Source organism: Mauremys reevesii, linkage group 8, assembly GCF_016161935.1.
Source record: "Mauremys reevesii isolate NIE-2019 linkage group 8, ASM1616193v1, whole genome shotgun sequence".
In the NCBI taxonomy this organism is placed as follows: domain Eukaryota; kingdom Metazoa; phylum Chordata; order Testudines; family Geoemydidae; genus Mauremys; species Mauremys reevesii.
In genome coordinates this window covers 89,787,268-89,801,185 of record NC_052630.1, presented here as the reverse complement: position 1 = coordinate 89,801,185, position 13,918 = coordinate 89,787,268, and the positions used below count along the sequence as shown (strand labels likewise).

General features: G+C 43.8%; 1 protein-coding gene across 2 annotated transcripts in view; it reads right to left on the bottom strand.

Annotated features, from left to right (window-relative positions):
• Window positions 1-13,918, bottom strand: part of GNG12 (G protein subunit gamma 12) — a 149,061-nt gene that overhangs the window by 15,059 nt on the left and 120,084 nt on the right. The gene's annotated exons all lie outside the window — the stretch shown is intronic.

The following is a 13,918-nucleotide window of genomic DNA, read 5'->3' as shown; positions in this document are numbered from 1 at the left end:
ACCTTGCTACAATTTAAGCCCATTGCTTCTTGTCCTATTCTCAGAGGCCAAGGAGAACAATTTTTCTCCCTCCTCCTTGTAACATCCTCTTATGTACTTGAAAACTGTTATGTCCTCTCTGTGTCTTCTTTTCTCCAGACTAAACAAACCCAGTTTTTTTCAATCTCTCCTCATAGGTCATGTTTTCTAGACCGTTAATCATTTTTATTACTCTTCTCTGGACTTTCTCCAATTTGTCCACACCTGTCCTGAAATGTGGTGCCCAGAACTGGACACAATACTCCAGCTGAGGCCTAATCAGAGCAGAGTAGAGCGGAAGAATTAATTCCTGTGTCTTGCTTACAATACTCCTGCATCCTACATCCCAGAATAATGTTTGCTTTTTTTTGCAACAGTGTTACACTGTAGACTCATATTTAGTTTGTGATCCACTATAACCTCCAGATCCCTTTCTGCAGAACTCCTTCTAGGCAGTCATTTCCCATTTTGTATGTGTGCAACTGATTGTTCCTTCCTAAATGGAGTACTTTTCATTTGCCCTTATTGATTTTCATCCTATTTTCTTCAGACCATTTCTCCAGATTATTTTGAATTTTAAACCTATCCTCCACAGCACTTACTCATAGACTTTAAGGTCAGAAGGGACCATTATGATAATCTAGTCTGACCTCCTGCACAACGCAGGCCACAGAATCTCACCCACCCACTCCTGTAACAAACCCCTAACCTATGTCTGAGTTATTGAAGTCCTCAAATCACTTGCAACCCCTCCCAGCTTAGTATTGTCCGCAAACTTTATAAATGCACTCTCTACCGTTATCAAAATCATTTCTGAAGATATTGACTAGAACCAAAACCAGAACTGATCCCTGCGGTACCACATTCAATATGCCCTTCCATCTTGACTGTGCACCACTGATAACAACTATGATTACTCTCTGGGAACGGTTTTCCAACTAGTTATTCACCTACCCTATAGTAGTTCCATATAGGTTGTATTTCTCTAGTTTGTTTAGGAGAAGATCATGTGAGACAGTATCAAAAGCCTTACTAAAGTCAAGAAATATCACATCTATTGCTTCCCCCCTACTCACAAGATTTGTTATCCTGTCAAAGAACATTAGATTGGTTTCACATGATTTGTTCTCGACAAAACCATGCTCTTACTTATCACATTATATTCTAAGTGTTTGCAAATTGATTGTTTATTAGCTATTTTATCTGTGTCAGAAAATATATTTATAGAAAAGTCTTATATAGAATTTAATTTAAAAAAAGCTATAACGTTCTATTTTCTAACTATTCTATAAAACTTAATAGAAAATTATATCCCTGCTATACATTTCCACTGAATGGTTTAAAAAAATGTAAGCTAGTGGTCTGCATGAGCTCTCTCCTGCCATCTATTGATAAACTGTGGGAGAAGACCTCAAAAGAAGCAGACAGTATTTGGATAGACATACCTACTTCTCCTAGATCAGGGGTCTCAAACTCAATTTACCTTAGGGCCAGTGACAGTCCTCAAATCCTCCCAGCGGGCCAATGTCACTCATGCCGCCCAGAACCTGCCCCTCAAAACTCCCCCTGCACCTGCCTAAGGCTCTGGGAGGGAGTTTGGGTGGGGGAGGAGGTCTGGGGTAAGGGATTGGGGTGCAGGCTCTGGAAGGGAGTTTGGGTGCAGAAGGGGTGAGAGGTTGGGCTCTGGGATGGAGTTTGGGAGCTGGGGTGTGTGGGAAGGGGGAGGGGTGCAGGGTCTGGGAGGGGGTCGGGGTTGCAGCGCTTACCTGGGGGCACTGTCCCCGCAACGTCCCATTGGCTGCAGGGGTGCTCGGGGCGGGGGCAGTGCACGGAGGCACAGCCCTGCCCCTGGGTCGCAAGGAGGGGCCAGCAGCCATTGGAGCAAGCAGGCAGAAGTGCTGCTGGGGCTCCTGGGGGGAGGAGCGCCTGGGAGCGGCAGGTGGAGCCAAGGGAGAGACCTCGCCCCAAAACTGCTGGAGCCCTGCAGGCCGGGAATTTCAGACCCCTGACCTAGATGACCAGCAGACAGACCTGCTTTGCCAAAGTGATCACTTTTGGCTGTTATGGTTTAAAATTATCTTAAGTCTTGGATGCAGAAGTAATGAAATGTTGTTATCCTAATTGTATGACTAAAGGGCACAGAACTGTGCTTAACATGCCCTGATGAGGGGTTCACCCCAACTGCGCTCCCAGTCACCAAGCACGGGGTAGTATGCCAACACCAGCTGAAAGACAGCGCTGAGGTGAGGGGAGGCAGAGCGGTGGGGACAGGGGTTCCAATCTGGTGGTGTAGACTAACCCAGGATCCTAGATGACACTTGATCCTTCTCCTCCAGTGTTTAAAGACAGAGCTGATCAGACTCAATTGAGAGTCTTTGTTTCTTCTCTGTGATCACGAGAGCTGAAATCACTGACAGGCTGGTATAGGGTGCTGAGCATTTGACCTGGTGTGAGGACATACGTGGCAGTGAAAGACAAGGCAGAGGAAGCAGCAGCAGTAGTGAGGTTCCCCATGACCCAGTGAAATCACTAAGAGTGGGGTTAGGTGCTAGAACCTCAGAACACAGCAAAGGCAGAGTGGAGAGCACACTCAGCAGTGCTGGTGAGCAGAGGCAGAGATGGAAGCATAACGTGATCAGCACCACTTCTCAGCCACTTATATCCCAGACTTCCTAGAGTCCTCCTAAACGTGGCCACTCTAGGCCTTTGTTCATGGTGCAAAGTGGAAAAACTTGAATATCTGACAAACTAACTGTCCAGAGGACAAAGAAAGTTGGCCCATGGGATAATTTTGGCAGAGTCGCAGAGCAATGAGGCCAGTGGAGCTGTGTCTACACTACAAAGCAACAGGGCTAGAACCCTGGGGTCTCAGCTTGACTCTGGTTAGGGCCCTTCACCCCCATGGGGTTCTGGGACTCTGGGTCTGAGCCATGGGTTAGTGTGATTTGCGTGTAGACAGAAGGGAGGTTAGGGTTGAGCCTGAGTTCAAACCCTAGGATAACATTGCAGTATAGACATATCCTAAAACCAGATTCTGAGTCAGGTTTGAGCCCAAGCCACCTTTTCGTTCATCCACAAATGAGTCTGATTTGGGTCAGCAAACAGTCAGGACCACTTTATAATATTAGTAATAATAATAAATAATAATAATTTATTATTACACTTTGCCTAGATCTCCCCAAATGGAAGGAAAGGCTGCTGGATTTGTGGCCATTCATGGAGATCACTCAAGTTACAAACAACAGTTTTCACTTCCTGGGCCATATATTACCTCAGAAACATCCATGGAACCCCATTGTTATTGAGGCAGAATTTGGTGCCATGTGTTTACATAGTTCATATTTTTTTAAAATATCATACTGTGATAGGGACTGACAGCCATGTAAGAGCAGGATGTGTGCAAGGTCTGAGAAGGCCCTACTATTTAGCCTGTGGGAGCTGACAGGATCACAACGCAAGGTGGCATGACATGGCTGCATACTGTTCCAGAAACAGTTAATAGCTAGTATCAGAGGGGTAGCCGTGTTAGTCTGGATCTGTAGCATGAGCACTTCTTCAGATGCAAGAACTTCTTCTTGCATCCGAAGAAGTGGGCATCCGAAGAAGTGGGTATTCACCCATGAAAGCTCATGCTGCAAAACGTCTGTTAGTCTATAAGGTGCCACAGGATACTTTGTTGCTTTTACAGTTAATAGCTAAACACACAAACCAAGACATGCTAGTGGCCACCTGCTGGCCAAAACAGCATATTAAACATGAGACGATTAAACACGCTTTAAATAAAGAATGCTCCCACTTAAAAGATGAAGGCAACTGAGTAGGCCATAGAGTACAGAATTTCAAGCATTACTTCTAACAAAAGCTATACAATAAACATGTATATACTGCCCTGGCATATCATCAGCCTATTATAGGATGTCGCTATCTTTTGAACTGTTGAGATTGCGTTGTAGGATTGCAAAGCTGAACCATATACATACTACAAAGAAGGCACCAGTAAAGCCATTTTCAATGTTGCCAACTATTAGGATTTGATTACGAGTCTTGTGATATTTTGTGTTTGTCTTAAAGTCCCAGCTCCTGGACTTAAGTGATGATGTGAGAATCTCAGCTGTACATTTCTAATCCTCGTTATTGTGAAAAGAAGCATGAAAATGTGAACTCTATGGGCTCAACTGCCAGAAGGCAGATAAAAGATCCATAACATGTTTGTTTGTTTTTTTTAACTTTTTGATTTTTATGAAACAAAACAAAACAAAAAACAAAGATTTTTGGAGCCTTCACTCGTGATTTTTGAACACTTGGGGCTGGCAACAAAACTTTTCTCACCGCCTTAGCTGCTAAATGTGAATCATCCGCTAGTAGAGTCTAACAAACTTTGCCAGGGTGATACAAAAGGTGACAATTTCAGAGGCCAGCCTCTGATTTTGCACCTGCACTTCACAGATGTCAACACCTGTGCACTCACTTTCAATAAACTAACCCCTCTGTGTTTTAAAATGTTGCACCTATGCAATCTACTGCCACTAATGGATCCTGCAAGTGCAAATTCTAACACACTTGTGCAGCTGCTAGACTATTTAAAGTATGTTGGAGGTACAAATCCCTGCATGGTTTGGGCATGAATATGTGCAGGGACAATTTTGCAGGTGCACAAGTATAAGCTTGGATGTCTGGTAAGAAGCCCTTAGAAAACTTGCCTCCTGTGTCTTCTAGCCAATTTTTTTCATGTGAGCTTTGTCAAAGCATCACACTCCATTTTGCCCCTTCCAAAACTCTATGTGTGCTCAGTAAGGTAAGACTTCTATCAGTCTTTCAAGTCAATATTTGAGAGATAAGGTGGGTGAGGTAATATCTTGTATTGGACAAAGAAAGCCAATATTTGTATAATAGTCAATGCAAAAGCTATTTTCCTTCTCTTGCCTTCCCTGTTTTCTCCTGGATGCAGAGACTGATCAGTGCAGGGAAGGGTCTGGAGAAAGCAGGGCCATCATGGGCCTGTCACCTTCCACAATGGCCATCAATGCTGACAGACTACAGGGGAAGGAGAAAGGGCTGATGTAACAAGCATGCTACCTCTATACGCCAGGCAGTTTAGGAAGGCACTACAGTGCCTGGAACTTCCCTTGGGGCAGTGCTGCTCTTGTGGCCTAGTGGCACAGTCTGGTCTTACATAATAGCTCTGCTCAAGCTAGCACACCAATAGCAGCGTGGATGTTGCGGCATGGGCAGTGGCTCGGGCTAGCCACCTGATCTCGGACCCAGGGTGTTGGGCAGGCTTGGGCGGCAAGCCTGAGTTGCTGCCTCTGCTGCAACATCCCTGTTGCTATTTTTAGCGCATTAGCTCGAGAGGAGCTAGTGCAAGTTTGTCTACCCAGGCTGGGAGGCATGTTCCCAGCTGCAGTGGAGATGCTACCATAATAAATAATTAATAATGACTCTGACATTTTTGCTACATCACTGTCTGGATATTTTGTAAATGGGATTTATTAGCTAAATTATAACCTGTGCTGATCTTCTTTCATATATATCACATTAGCCACACATAACAAGCAAGAACGGAATTGGCAAGTATGTTGCACAAATAGAGTCAGATGACCCACTACTGATCAGTCATAATGAAAAGCTTGTCCACTTGAACACTGAGAATCTCAGACATTGGCTTGGCTGAGGAGCACAGCCTGCAAAACCATTTGCAAAACCTTTTAGACCTTTTGGTTTTTTTCCTCTGTATCCTACAACACTCATAAATACTGAACGATTATAAAAGAAGAGAGCCCTTGAGGCCATAGCAACTTCTCAGAAAGAAAATACACTATAAGGGAATAACCCGTCCAAAGAGAAAAGAAAATCCAGCCCCAATTAAGCAAAGCGTTTAAGCACGTTCATTTAAACATGTCCGTGTATCACACTGATTTCAACAGAACTTGAATGCTCTGATGAATCATGACCTCAATGAACTGCATTACTCAGAAAGGATTAGAGATCAGTAAGCATCCTAGTGGTAGGGTGGGAATGGCCAGTAGGGATGGCAAGGAGGACATATTTTCATGGCTATGGTTTTCTATCCCTACACATGCTGCATCTTGATTCATTTCTCCTGCTTTTAAACAAACTTTATTATTAATCATTGTTCTAATGCACAGGTCGAAGAAATGCAAGATTTTGACCTTCATAAGCCAACAATGGACAATTCGACAAGGACTTGGCGCTGAATAACCAAATGGCCAAACTTCCATTCCATGTGCTTTCAAAGCCCCTCTTCCTCGGGGGGTAGGGGGTGGTGGTGGTGGTGGTGGTGGTGGTGGGGTGTGTGTGTGTGTGTGTGTTTATAGGTCAAGTTCCTGCTGATAAGCAGATAATGCACAGCTTTAATGTGCTCTGACTCTAGCCATGTTTCTAGTCTTGCCAGATTGTTTGGCTGATGAATGCAGACAAATACGTGCCAGTTCCTCAAACTTAAATCCTGACAATGCGGAATCATTACTGGTCGGACCTGATCCTCTCAGACATAATGATGAGCCTCTGTTGGCTTTGACAGTATCTTCCTAATTGCCTCCTCTCTTGTTAAGAGCTTAAGGTTTATTCTTAACTCAGAGTTTTCATTAGAGAGTAATTTAGAGTTCTTTCTACATCAGCATTGTTAATTTATAAAGCTCTTCACGCCCTTTGTTCGGCATGTAAGTCCATAAATGGTTTACTCCGGGGATACAAACATATCCCCTCCTTGATACAACTCCTCCTATTAGAGGTAATTGAAGCTCCATAAGTGTATCAGAAGGAGGCTGCCCTCTGAGTCAATACCAGACCCTGGGGTTGGTCTCTTAAGATGGGGGTTCCTTGCTTTCCCCACATACACTTTCACCTACAAGTCAGAACAGTATTGTTATTGAGCCGAACAATACTGTTTTATTTCCATATGTAAAAAAGAGATAAAAGACAGAACGCTTACCCAAGGCACTTGCTGCCCTTGGTACTAGCTGATTTTCAGAAAACGCTGAGCAGCCACCCTCTGAAAGTCAGGCACCGACTTGGTGTCTCTGGTGTTGGGCACTGAAAAATAGAGGCACCCAAAAATCACTAGCCACTCTTGGCCACTATTCTTATAGTTCACAATTCCCTTGGTTTCACCTAACCCCCTAACCAACAACAGCCAGCAAATAATAGACACTGAACGATGTCCCCCTCCCTTGCTTCTCACCGCTCAAAACCTTCATACGTTTCTCCCTTCTTGAAAAGCCAGAGAGACTAGATGGGCTATTTGGCAGGGCTCTCACAACGAATGCTTTGCTAGCATCCCCCATCCAGTTTCCCCTATACTGGGGAAGTTCCAGCTTGAGTAGATCCATTCACTACAATTCTGATAGGATGGTAAAGGGCGAGACAGTCTGTATGTCTACATTAGAGCTGGGAGGTATCAATTCCAGCTCAAGGAGCCATACCTGCACTAGCTCTGATTGAGCCAGCCTGCTAAACACAGCAGTGTAGCTGAAGCAGCATGAGGGATGGGAAAGGCTCGCCATCCCGAGTACAGTCCTGTCTGAGACCATAAGTAGTTACTTGGGGTGGCTAGCACCGCTGGAGCTACACCGCTTCTTTTTAGCAGGCTAGCTCGATCAAGGCTAGTGCAGGTATGTCTCCTCAAGCTGGTATTTACACCTTCCAGCTCCAGTGTAGACGCTCTTAGAGAGGAGATACTTTCTACCTATAAGGATAGTTGAGCACTGGAACGAGTTACCTAGGAAGGTTGTGAAGTCCCCGACCTTGGAGGTTTTTAAGAACAGGTTAAACAAGCACCTGTCCAGGATAGTCTAGGTATACGTAATCCTGCCTCAGCATGGAGGAGAGGGGAGGACTAAATGAGCTCTCGCGCTCCCTTCCAGCCTTACATTGCTATGATCCCAAGCATATAAGTCAAAATTTACACCTTAATGTGTACCAATTTACATTTGAAACTGGTTCAATCAAAACAATCCAGACACCAGTTTTTAAATCAGTTAGAATTCTGTGGGAAATTTCCCCAGATCACTGCTTTGTGTGTAGTCAGTGAGTACTTTAGCTTGCTACTTTTTATTCTTGTTTGTCCTGTAAAGCCATTGTCTTTTCTACTGGGGGTGATGTGGAAAGAACTCAGTTTGACTCAGATTCTAGGCTATCTCCAGAGTGAGACGATAAACCACTCCCCTCAGCTCCCCACCCATCATCTTTTTACTTGAAACCTGAGCACATTTGTCCTGAAATCATAGAATATCAGGGTTGGAAGGGACCTCAGGAGATCATCTAGTCCAACCTCCTGGTCAAAGCAGAACCAATCCCCAGGCAGATTTTTGCCCCAAATCCCTAAATGGCCCCCTCAAGGATTGAACTCACAACCCTGGGTTTAGCAGGCCAATGTTCAAACCACTGAGCTATCCCTCCCCAAATGCTGGAGAGGTGATGTAGTACATGGAACCTCACAACGCCACACATAGTCACTTTTCAGCAACATTGTAAGATGGCCACTAGAGTGGGGTGAGATTTTTTATAAAACTTTTTTTCAATCAGAAAATGATTCAGCAAAGCTGAAATGTCACAGGAAATTACTGGTTTCAACAAATTTCTCAACAAATTTTTTTACAAAAACTTTGGAAGTTGTCCAAATGTTTCATGTTGACATTTTCAAAATTACTTTTCATTTAGAAATTTAGTAATTTTTGTTAAATGGTCAAAATCTAATGAAATGTTTCAAAGTTATCAAAAATGAAATGTCTCAATTGACCCAAACCATTTTTTTGTTTGTTTATAAGCTTTTGAGATTTTTGACCCAGTTCAGGATGGGATTTTTTTTTTAATCTAGAAATGTTTACAAAATGAGAAACCTGTTTCCTACCCAGCTCTAATGGCCACTTTCTTCTGGATGCACTACCAGCCTGGCAAAAACAAAATACACTTCCTTACTTAAGGAAAGACCATGCCAGAAGCACGCAAATGTGCATATAATCAAATAGGTTTAAAAAAACAGACAAAAAGAAGATGTGGGGAAGTATCTATAAAAAGCAATTAAAAACAAACACAGACTGGATAACATCATAAAGGTACTAAAGGTAGAGTTCTCATGGGCTTTAAAATACAGGTGCAACATTGAACATAAATTCTTCAGCCAAAAAGACAAACTAGAGTCACGTGGAGTATGAGACTGAATAAAAGGAGCAGCCACAAGATGGCACTGTTCCATATGAAAACAGCTCACTTCAAAATGGTTTTGTTAGATTCAAATCCTCATTTTTCCATTGCCTTAAACCTTGTCTTTTATAGCTATGCAAGTAGATGTAAAACATTACCAGTTACAGCTCTTCATGCACCGTGACAGTGGTGTAAATGATTAAACAAGGTGCATGGTCCTGGGGAAATCAGGCCATTAGTTTCTTAATCCATTAATCTATTGAGCCCCTGATCTCCCCTCATACTCATGCTTTATGAGACGGATATTCAAAAGTAGCGGTTAAAATTCCAGGCAAAAAACTCTGATCATTATTCTCCATTTCCATGCACCTTGTATAGCCATTTACACCAATGCAACTTGAGTGTAATGCACTATCAAATCAGAAAACCACAGCCCTAATGGAGGCTAGGGGAGGCTAAGGCTCCCCAAACCTCACGCCACCGAGGTGGGAGTCAGTGGCAGATTTGGGGGCCACTTGAAAAATCTCCCCCACTGTGGCTGCGGCGGGGGCACAGAGCTTTTCCGGTCTTGGGGCTGCAGTGGGGGAGGAAGAGGCGGAGTGAGGGCAGAACAGGGACGGGGCTGTGGATGGAACAGGGGCGGGGGGAAGAGGTGGAACCACGAATGGGGTCACAGGTGGAACGGGGGAGGGACTCTGGGCTTGGAGCTCCAGCCAGGGCAGAGAGCTTCACTGCAGTCCCAGCTGAGCGCTCAGCCCCCTCCTCAGCCGGGGCCACAGGGGTGTGTGCTGGGAGCAGCGAGCTGGGGCAGGGACTCAGCTGGAAGAGGCAGGGCAGGAGGCTAGTATCCCCAAGGAGAAGCTTCCCCTGCCACCCATGGTTACACCCACTTTGCACACACACTGCTTGGCATAAGTATCTATAGAAGGGGCAAAGCAACAGAGAATCAGGTTCTCTGCCTTCAAATTTTAGCTCATACAAACACGGTGAGTTTGTGTGCAAATGGCAATTTTAATCCTAGACAAAGGCTATGTCTACACTAGAGACCTTACAGTGGCACAGCTGTACCGATGCAGCTACGCTGCTGTAAGATTTCGTGTGTAGCTGTTCTGTGCCAATGGCAAAAAGCTCTCCTGGCGACATAATTAAACCACCCACAAAGAGCGGCAGCAGCTATGTGGGTGGGAAAAACTCTCTCACCGATGTAGTGCTATGCACACTGCCACTTATGCTGGCGAAACTTACGTTGCTCAGCAGTGTGTATTTTTCACACCCAAGTGACATAATTTTGCTGACATAAGTGGCAGTGTAGCATGGCTTTAGATGCAGAATTGGGCAAATGTATATGCCATGATGAGGCCCCTTTGAGAACAATGTTACTTAGATGATAAGTTCTTTGGGCCAGATACTCTCATTTTGTTGTGTTTGTACAGTGCCTATCACAACGGAGGCTTACACACACATGACTAGGGCTCTTACACACTGTGATAATGCTTATATGCTGTCTTTTGTCCAAAAGGATCTTAAAACATATGTGATGTTGCACTCTATATGATTTTATGAAAATATGCTAATGAGTTTGAATATAATGTAACTGAAATATGCTTCATGCAAAATGTCTCTTGTAAGGTATCATTACAAAGCTTATAATCTACTGAGTGTGGTCAATCCATTTGTATAAATATAGCACTCTTGTATCTAAAACTAGAAATATGAAGTATAACTCTGAGGGTCTATTGTAATTATGCAAAGTGTGGGCTATTAATGGTGGTTTGGAATCTTGATGGCTCCCATCAACCAGGACAATTGACTGCAGATGGCTTGGTTTTACTTGTAAGTCTTCCTGTATGTGTGTGTGCTGGCAAGTGGGTAATGAGGTCTTACAGTGACATGTGATCACATCACTTGAACTGGAATCCATCTTTAACCTGGTGTTTTTCCATTGAGAAGGGAGGAGTGGGAACCCAGAGGGACAAAGAATTCCCACCTTATGAAAAAGATATATAAGTGGGTGAAGGAGAGCAAAGAGGAGAGCCATCATGAGAAATCCCCTAGCTACCACCTGAGCTAGAACAAGGGCTGTACCAGGGGAAAGAATTGTGCCCAGACTAGGAAGGCGTCCAGTCTGTGAAAGAAACTTATTAAAACATCTCTGTGGAAGAAAAACTCCACTCTCAGGTTGGAAGCAACAAAATCGGAGACAGCTTTATCCCTGCTTCCACATCTCTGAGGGTGAGATTTTATCTGTATTCAGTTTTATTACTGTCTTAGGCTTAGATTTGTGTGTTTTATTTTATTTTGCTTGGTAATTCACTTTGTTCTGTCTGTTACTACTTAGAACCACTTAAATCCTACTTTCTGTATTTAATAAAAATCACTTTTTACTTATTAATTAACCCAACGTATGCATTAATACCGGGGGGAGCCCGCAAACAGTTGTGCATATCTCTCTATCAGTGTCATAGAGGGCGAACAATTGATGAGTTTACCCTGTATAAGCTTTATACAGCGTAAAACGGATTTATTTGGGGTTTACATGGTGACTGTTTAACAGCTGACAGCAACACTCCTCCTTCACTTCTGAACTGCTGCAACTACCATACCTAAGTTAAACAACACAAAATAATTGTAGGTAGGCAGAATGTAATGACCTATATAGTAGTTTGGCCAGGACACCAGTAAAGGATCTTATCAGAAGTGCCAAGGAGTCTGAAATGCTGAATGGTCAGGATGCTGGGTTTACAGCTCACTTGAAGGATGCACCTCCAGAAGTGGTTACCTTACAACTATGCATGGGCTTTTGTTCAGTACTCATTCCGCAGAAGAATGCCACCCACTGAATCAATTATTCCACTCCCTGAAGCACCTTTGATTTATCTTTGTAGGATCAGTAGGGTCTCTGAGCCAAGCACTGACCAGTTATCTTGATAGCTATCAAGATCCCAGCTGATGGTGATATTTCTACTTTGTCACGCTCTAGCCTTCTTTTTCTTTTACCATAAAAATATTCCAGCCCAGACCATCAGGATTGCTGAGGAGTACACAATACAGCTCGGGAGGAGGTAAATGTGATCTAAGGGCTGCTCTAAGCTACAGTGGCTGCCAATAACCCCAATATTATAGCAGCCAAGGATCGGCAGGGCATAGACTGTGCCCCCTGTATTGATGGCACTGGAGAGTCTCCCTTCACTGCAATGGTCCTCCTGTGACCAGCTACACCTACTTTCAGTCCAGCATGTGACAGCAGTGTGGTGCAAAGTGTACTGCACATTATGATCTGACCCTCCCACTTAAATGGCTGGTTCTGCTCTGGAAAACAAGCAAGTAGCAATGGTGCATTCTTGCTCAATAGAGTCACATTCAACTCTGCTCCCTTCTTTGACTAAGGTCCACATTCCACTCTAGTTGTAAGTAACAATCATTCACTTTGACTCTGCTGTAATCACTTCACTACCTTTATGGCTTAGTGTGAATCATAATTCACTTCAAATTGCACACAAATTTCACAGAGCAAAATCTAGCCCTAATGTAAGTTACTACTGGTTCTATTACTTGAGTTCATGCTGCAGCACCGATTCAGCTCTGGGAGAGAGAACTGGATTGTATTTGGTTTGTGCATCATCAACAGCATAATCTTCTTCTATTGGTAACAATGCATTAGCCGGAAAGAATCCAGCATGACTTCCAGATCCCAGGCTGAGTTTTCCAGGCTGTGGTGATTTGATCAGGAATCACAGAAGCACCAATGCCACCCACCTGCATCAACAGGGAATTTGGTGATGGCCCTTGGGCTCACGTGATAGGGTGAGACCTTGTGGCCTTTGCAGGCCGAGGTCAGATCTTGTGGCCCTTGTGGGCCGAGGTCCTCACCACGCTGCGCCCTCTATCCCTCACAGCAGGGAGGGTGCTAGGATTCAAAGAGAACTGAGGGGGAGGCTGTGGAGGGCCTACCACATGCTATGGGTGGGTTATATGGCAAGGAGCCCTGTAACCCTCACACTGGAACACATTAAATGCTTGGTATAGGAGAGTGTGGGTGATCAGCGGGTAGTGCCCCTTCCTTGTGAAAAAAGTTGCGGCCTGCTACTTAATTCCATGCAAGTTTCTGTCCTCATTTTGTCGCCGTGCCCATGTCAATTAACATGGAACTCACCATGCCATTTTGACAGATTCACTCTTTAGAACTGTACTTTGAAAAGAAAAGGCTGTTCATGGCAGGCCATTTCTCTCCTTGTTCCTTTAGCCTCCATGGTTAAATAAATATGTTGGCTAATTATGACTAGCAATCAGACAGAAAAACACAGGGAAGGAATTACAGCACAATTTTGCTAAGCAACGAGCTATTTCTTAGAAAAGTGCAAAAAAATAATATTTTTTTTTACCTTCCTGCACAAAAGGTAAATAACATTCCCAAGTTAACCTTTGAAGGAATGAACCTAATAAGACAATGGAAGAATACAGTTTCTGTGCTCCTAGCCAAACATATATTCTGACACAATGGGGCCCTTTTAAATTAATACTTCCTGCATGTACAAAAACAGACTTTCTGAGCACCTCAGTTATATATTGAACAGGTTTCCACTCTGTGTTGCAGAAGCTTATTGGTTTGGAGACCTATATTGTTTCATTTCAAATGGGTCCATTCTATTTACAGAAGGAAGGGAAATGCCCCCGTTTTTTCCCCCTCAAGATCCTCTCTTCCACTACCACTTCTTAGTCCCATCCATGCTGTTCAGTG